At 40.5% G+C, this 6,528-nt stretch overlaps 1 non-coding gene across 1 annotated transcript; it reads left to right on the top strand.

The window, feature by feature from the left end:
- The first annotated feature begins 471 nt into the window (after positions 1 to 471).
- Positions 472 to 665, top strand: LOC142716118 (U2 spliceosomal RNA). The gene has a single exon (XR_012871397.1). It is a non-coding gene; the product is annotated as a U2 spliceosomal RNA (small nuclear RNA).
- Positions 666 to 6,528: the final 5,863 nt, after the last annotated feature.

The raw sequence follows: 6,528 nt of genomic DNA, 5'->3' as shown, positions 1-6,528 counted from the left end.
TTGGAATTGCCAGTATGCAAGAGAAGTGATAAAGAGAATGGGACCGTTATGTAAAGAGTTGACTGGGGTAAGTTTGTTATCTTTTGAAATGTTTATGTTTGGTTTGTGTGCGTGTAATGGAGAAAAAGAGAGAGTGTTGTGGTTGCTGCTTGCATGTATAAAAGAAGTATTATGGGATGTTAGAAATGTGTATGTATTTAAAAGAAAAGAATTTCCTGTAAAAGACAGTGTAAGAATGGTGTTAGGAAAATTATATGTTTGTTTTTTGTGGGATAAAAGGAGAAGAGGAGAAGATGCTGAAGGAGTGTGGAAAGTGAGAAAGTGGATAGATGTAGTAAATTGTTCCTAATAGCTATTTTATGTTTATTTATGTGTATTATTTGTTGGAAATAAAGAAAGTCCACATGATGATGGGAAACAGTGCCCTATAACTGTTACTGATGTTCTAATGGTAGTTTTGGACCGTTGAATATCCCATCTGAGGATTTAAAAGAAAAAAAAAAAAAAAAAAATCTGTTCTTATCAGTTTAATATCTGATACGTCCCCTATCTGGGGACCATATATTAAATGGATTTTAAGAACAGGGAGATGGAAATAGAGCTTGCTCTGTCCACTCCACGCATTGACCTGGTATTGCAGTATTTCCAGGACCGGTGCACCCTTTCCTTATGTGTTGACTAAAATCAGATTCCAAAAGTGTTTTTTGTGTTTGCCATTGTTTCTGTCTTTCTGAAGGGATCTCCCCTTTTAATCCCATTATTTCAACACCTGTTGGACAATGCATGAGTGATAATGAGCTAATTGATTAAATGCAATTAATGAATACATTGCCACCTCTTGTTTTGTGTCGTCTGTGTGTCTGTGTTTCCGGCATTTCACATTGGAACAGCTCATTCACCTTCCTTGTCTTCTCTCCGCCCTCCCTTTTAGGTAAGTTAAAGAGCTGCACCTGAGCCAGCCACTGATTGATGCAGCACCACAGTCAAATAGTGGAGTGGAGTAGGGGAACAGCAAACAGCCATTAAAGCCGCCCGCCCGCCCGCCCGCCCGCCACAATGGACCTACCTGTGTACACTAGATGGATGTGATGGAATGTACTGTCGTCCCTACATTTCAAGAAGGAGTAAGAATTGCAGTTGCAACAAAGCCTTGCTTGCCTACAAAGAGAGCAGCAATTTGGATTTGTTACTATGTTACCTAGAAGAATAACAAACTGTGCAAGGATGGAGGTTGTAGGAGCAAGGAGAAGTTGTCTGTAAAGTTGGTGGATGCTTATTTTCCATTTTGCAGTCCCTTGTCTCCCTCTTGTGGCCTCCTGGAGGCAACTAGCTGTGCAAAAAAAGACAGCCTGGCGGCCGGCTGTTGCAGTGTTGCCCTCTCAGGCAACACTGAGTGACTGACTGAGCCGCACCGTCTTATATAAAGTTCAGACGGAACTTTGCACGTGTCATAGTGGAGCCCTGAGGAGCCAGAGCCAGCTTTCTGACATCATAATGGGGCCTCAGAGATAAAAGCCTGGGCCCAGGCAGTGTTGGTCAGTGCTGCTCAGCAGGCAGCACTGGACTGGACTGGATTACAGCTGATACAAGGTGTGAAGGAACAAGGGGTGGCTGTGGGCATGCACTTGCTGCCGCTGCCAGTGTTTATCTGCATGGCAGCAGGGCATTTGGGCGTTGCCAGGAAGGCGTTTTTATGTAGATTCCTCCTCTTTCAGCACTGCATTGTGGTGCAAGCAAAAGAAGCAAATCCTGTCTGGCTTCCTCTCCGGCCTTTATTCACCTCCCGTGTAGCTGTGAGTGTGTGAGCCTGCAGGGCCCCATGGAATTGCCTAGAAGTAGGCTGAATCGCTGCAAGGGCTGAACAGCAGTATCGGGCAGGCTCGGGCAACGCGCGGCCCGTTCGGGTTATCGCTTCTCGGCCTTTCGGCTAAGCCCAAGTGGTTGGTTGAAGAGGCAGGTTCGGACGTCGCATCCTTGGCCTTGTAGCATCGCTCTCGCAGCTTAAGCTACCTGCTGCTATAAGGGGTGGACTGAAGAACCACTGGCGATCAAATTGGCGATGGAAAGCCGAATTAAATTTCTGAAGGCGGGAGAATCCAGGATGAAGCATGGAATCCGTATCGACATCGACGAAGCTTCCCGAGAGAAGGTCCATTTGGAATTTCTGGTGAACACGGTGCTGTTTAACATCTTGGCAGTTGACAAGTCGGATATCCTTTGCCTACAAGAACATGGAAAAGGTAGTTATGTCCTTGTCTTGGAAGACTACAAAGCTTGCCAGAACTTCTACAATCAGCTCAAGGTAAAGTGGAGTCTCCCTGAGTTGGATGGATTGGTTTTTTACCCTACTCTACACTGCTGGTGAGCTGGTCGTGACTGTGTTCATGTACAACCCTCGGGTTAAGGTGGACGACATTGCTTGTTTTCTCCTGAAATACTTCTCAGAGATTAAAGGAGGAACAAAAATCTTGAATCCTGTTGGTCTATGGACTGGGAAGTATCGCTTTCTAGCGAAATTAAAAGCAGATCTTGAAGGAATTGAGGGGTTTTGCCATCCACCCTCTAATTTTATGCTGGGGAAGGAAAGAGGTTATCTTTTCTACAGCGGCATGCCCCAGTATTGCAGAAAATGCCGTTCTTTTGGACACAGACAGGATAACTGCCCTACACCAGAAGTGACCGTTTGTAATAACTGTGGAGAAGCTGGTCACACTTCTAATACCTGTGTGAAAGGTACCATCTGTAACTTCTGCAATAATTTGGGACACGTATTTAAAGACTGTCCAAGCAAGCCTGGAGCATCTTGGGCAGACATTGTTAAAACTAGACCGTCTGGTGGTCTTGCTAAAGGTCCCTCTGGAGGCCCAGAGTCTGTGGAGAATTTGAAAGCATCTGGAAAACAAAAAGAAAGTTTGACAAGGAAAGTGGAAACATCTGTTTTGACAAAACCCGTTCTGTTGACTAAAAAAGTGCCTGTAAAACCTGCTCCCACCGTCCCTACTGTCATTCAGAAGGTGGGAGAGACATCGGTTACCGAATCGGATGTTCCATCAGATATGGAGCAACCTCCTTCTTCCAGAGCGGCAGGTCCTGGTCCCTCCGACCCCTGGGGGGAAACTATGGAGCTGGAGGAGCAAAGGAAGAGAAAAAAAGTTGATTGTACAAGTCCGAAACTAACGAAACGAGTTTTAACCAAACCGTCACAAAACATTGAGGTGTTTTCGTCTGATTCGGATAGCATCATCCCGCAACTCTCGGATTCAGATGAGTAACATCAGAGTAGCCTCTTTGAATACAAGGGGTATAAAGGGTCCTACAAGAAGGGCTGCTTTTTTTTCCTTTCTTGAATCTTTGAATTATGACATCTTCTTTATTCAAGAGTGTGGAATCGAGCATAATACCAACTATGCTGAATTGAGAGAGGAATGGAAATATGGTCAATCAATATGGTCCGGTGACAATGCTAACAAGAACTCTGGGATTGGTGTCTTAATCAAAAATCGAGACATCCAAGTAACATCTTTCACAGAAATAGTTCCAGGACGAGCTCTTTTAGTAAATATATCTTATAACGGACTTGACCTAAGGTTAGTCAATATCTATGCTTCTCCTATGGTGGAGGAGAGAGCGCAGTTACTTGAAGACATGCAAGTTTTTCTCCCTGGGTCTTCTCCTCTGATATTGGGAGGTGATCTAAACTGCATGATGCCGGGAGAGGTGAGGTGGGGAGGTGCTTCCGAAGTACGTCTTGACAAAACTAGGAAGATATTGAAAGACCTGACATCAGATTTCAGACTGACAGATGTGTGGTCAGTCTTACAGCCATCTGACCCAGGATACACCTGGGAGAACAATCTTTACAAATCACGTATCGACTTTTTGTTTACAAGTCAGTCCATAAAGAGACATTCGATACAACTTGTAAACAATATTTTTTCTGACCACAAACTGGTGGGAGCTTTGTTAGAGCTGCCTGCTATGAAAAGAGATAAAGGGGTGTGGAGGCTAAATGTTTCCATACTTGAAAATGAACAGTTAAGAACAGATTTTACCTTGTTTTATGCGAATCTAAGGAAAACAAAAGATCGTTTTATGACAATGCTTGAATGGTGGGAAAATGCAAAAATTAAAATAAAAGAATTTTTCTTGAAGAAAAGTATTCAGCTAGCAAGAGAAAAGAAAGAGTGGTATAAAAGACTTAATACCAAAATACAAACCTGTTACCGCTTGAAGAGTGTTGGAGTCGACGTAGACGATCTCATCCTAAAAATAAAAAGAGACATAGCTAAAGCCATTGAAGAAAAAGGAAAAGAAGTTATTTACAGTGCAAAAGTCAAACATCTTGAAAATAACGAAAGTTGTTCACGCTATTTTTTCAAAAAAACAACAGAGTTAAAGGAACCAATCAAAGAACTGGAAGGAGAAAAAGAAATTACTGGAATCTTAAACAAAACAAAACAATTTTATCAAGAACTTTTTAGTGAAAAGAAAATTGATCCTTCTTTCTTAAAAGACGCACTAAGCACTTTAGATCTTTCTTTGGATAAAACTGATCAAGAATTATTGACCAAAGAGCTAAAGATAGAGGAAGTACTCACTGCCATCAAAAGCTTTGCAAGAGGTAAGACTCCGGGGTCAGACGGATTGCCCGTTGAGTTTTACCTAACGTTTTTACAAAATATAAAAGAAGATCTATTCCTGATTTTTAAAGAAGCTTTTAACAGTAATTTATTGCCGGCGTCTTGGAGAAATGGTGTAGTCACCCTATTATTTAAAAAGGGAGATCGGAAATTACTCGAAAATTGGAGGCCAATTACCCTGTTAAATATGGACTATAAAATTCTGTCTAAAATTCTTGTCAACAGAACAAAGCTAGTGTTGGAGAAAGTCATACATCCGGACCAGGTGTGTGCTGTTCCTGGCAGAGGCGTATGGGCCAACTTGAACATCATAAGGGACGCCATCTGGTACCAAAAAGAAAGAAGTCAAAAGTTAGCGATCCTGAGTCTAGACTTTCAAAAAGCCTTTGACAGGGTATCACATTCTTTTCTATGGACTGTTTTAAGAAAAATGAAGTTTCCAGAAGTTTTTATTCAGCAAATTGCTCTTTTATATCGTGAATCTTTTAGCAGGGTACTAATTAATGGGTTTTTAACCGAAGACATTTTATTACATTCAGGTGTCAAACAGGGATGTCCTCTGTCGCCCATCTTGTTTGTCTGTGCAATAGAACCACTCTTGTGCATGCTAAGAAAAGAAAAAATGATTCATGGGGTTCCTATACCTGGAGGAAGAGGACTAGAAATAAAAGTCAAAGGTTACATGGATGACATCAGTATTTTCTGTGACTCTGCTATATCTTTAAAAAGAGCGATTAGGGTAACTGACTTTTTCTGCGAAGCATCTGGCTTTAAGCTAAATTTACAAAAAAGTGACTGTCTTTCAATAGGAGAATGGAGTAATGTGGACATACCTTTGTTACAACTGCAGGCAGAGAAAATCAAAATCCTTGGAGTCTGGTTTGATCCCAGAAATGATGGGGTTTTAAGCTGGACTGTAACAAAAGAAAAAGTTAAACGTAAAATTGACTATTGGATGATAAGGAAACTATCTATTGAAGGGAAAATTCTTATTATCAAAGCAGTTTTAATTCCAATTTTATTGTATCTTAATATGGTTTTTTCACCCCAAAATCAGTGCGTGAGAAGTTTGCAAAGACTGTTCTTTGAATTTGTTTGGGGCTCAAAATCAGAGAAACTGCGAAGAGATAAGATGTATAAATTGCATAAGAATGGAGGGAAAGATGTTCCCAACTTATTTCTCTTCCTAACAGCAAATTATTTTAGTCTGTGTTTTAGAAGTATTTTTTCAGAGATATCATGGTCTTACTTTTTAAAATATGCTGCTGGACATGTTTTTAGAAGAAATAAGTGGATTAATTTATCTTTGTCATCACCTGTACTAACAAATATTTCTAAGCACTATGTCACTTTAGAAAAAGCTATAACAATTTTTAAACTGAAAGACTTGGAGCCTAGCACTTTAAAAAGTGGAAATAAAATACTTATGCACTTTAGAAAGTTAGAGACAATGGAACCTGTAAAAAATTTTACATACAAAATTAGCCAGCAGATTTGGAAAGACACTAATGCACCTTATTTGGCTAATGAATTGAAGGATCTAGCTTGGATGTCAGTTCATGAATGTTTGCCCACAAAAGCATTTCAATACAGTCGGAGGATGAGTAATAGTCCTTTTTGTCCAAGACAGGGATGTCGGAGAGAGGAAACCACAGTACATCTTCTATGGAATTGCGAATTTGCACAGCAAGTATGGAGGACAGTTGGCGAACTTTTAAAATTTTTAACTGGTCTTAAAAAGCTAGACCATGAAGTTGTGCTATATGGACTGACTAAAGACTTATCCCAAGAGAAAAAGAGAATATTGTGGATCTTTTTAAATTGTATTAAAAACTCATTATGGAAGTCTAGGAATATTTTAATCTTCAAAAAAGACTCAATTGATGTA

Source organism: Rhinoderma darwinii, unplaced genomic scaffold (genome assembly GCF_050947455.1).
Source record: "Rhinoderma darwinii isolate aRhiDar2 unplaced genomic scaffold, aRhiDar2.hap1 Scaffold_447, whole genome shotgun sequence".
In the NCBI taxonomy this organism is placed as follows: Eukaryota; Metazoa; Chordata; class Amphibia; order Anura; family Rhinodermatidae; genus Rhinoderma; species Rhinoderma darwinii.
Note: the sequence above shows the minus strand (reverse complement) of the source record. Positions and strands in the feature narration are given on the sequence as shown.